Source organism: Cynoglossus semilaevis, chromosome 16, assembly GCF_000523025.1.
Source record: "Cynoglossus semilaevis isolate Cse_v1.0 chromosome 16, Cse_v1.0, whole genome shotgun sequence".
NCBI lineage: Eukaryota > Metazoa > Chordata > Actinopteri > Pleuronectiformes > Cynoglossidae > Cynoglossus > Cynoglossus semilaevis.
Genome location: NC_024322.1, coordinates 16,924,525 through 16,925,527, shown reverse-complemented (window position 1 = coordinate 16,925,527; position 1,003 = coordinate 16,924,525). Strand labels below are relative to the sequence as shown.

At 48.9% G+C, this 1,003-nt stretch overlaps 1 protein-coding gene across 1 annotated transcript in view; it reads left to right on the top strand.

Annotated features, from left to right (window-relative positions):
* Window positions 1-1,003, top strand: part of cavin2a (caveolae associated protein 2a) — a gene marked incomplete at its 5' end in the record, with an annotated part of 53,315 nt that overhangs the window by 1,504 nt on the left and 50,808 nt on the right. The window lies entirely within an intron of this gene.

Genomic DNA, 1,003 nt, shown 5'->3' with positions numbered 1-1,003 from the left:
GTCGTAAATCAAATACCGATGATCGTACTGTGAAATACTGTGGCTAATAAGACAGTGGCGCCCCTAAGTGGTGGCCGGGGCAGGAAGTACATAGCCTAGAACACGGTAGTTCCCGAGATCGGGGTCTCCTGAGTAGCTGCGAGGAGAACTATTTTGGCACACCGCCCTCAAATATTCACTAGCCACACCAGGCTAGCTACTGTGACAGCGATATGTTTAAACATTAGCAACGGAGTGGAGTCAGATCCGATTTCTAGACCTAAAAAATACAAACCCCCCCGCAGGCGGCGACACCGGAGACCAACCTCCGTCACATTTGTGTATCTGTGCGTTTGTTTGTGCGCGGTTTTGCATCCACATTTGACTGAGGTAGAGTCAGGACTCTTCCCGTGACACGTGATCTCGCTGCAGGTGAAGTCGGGCGACGCATTCCATTAACTCCAGATCTGGTCGGACAGGACTGGGGCTCCGCTCCGCTCCCTGTCGCAGTTCAGGGCTGCTTTCTTTCTGAGAAAATATTAGGGGGGAAAAAAACCATCTTGATACTGTGTGTGTGTGTGTGTTTTAGAAAGAGAGAGGGGGGAGGAGGGGGGGGGCAGGTACCAGGGCAGAAGAGGAAGAAAAAGAAGGGTGTGTCTGGGAATAGAGCAGAGCAGGATAATAGACGGGGCTTAAACACTGGATCTGACTGGATCTGTTTACACCCCACAGACATAAGTCAGACGAGTCGATGACTGACTCCTCCACTGCTCCACCGCTCGGTCACTGCAGCGAACGCCACTTCTCACTGGCCAATAGTTTCCTGTTTACCTTGGGATAGGTTTTTTTGTTCGTTTTTTTTTGTTTGTTTGTTTCTTGCGCAAGTCGTCACGTAGCTTCCTGTCATTTCATTTTTTTATTTTTTTATGATTATAACATGAGCAAATCATATCCAATATTTTATGGTTTCAGAGACAAGAGCTGTCCTTCATTTCCTCTGAACCATGACCCCCCCCCTCCTCCT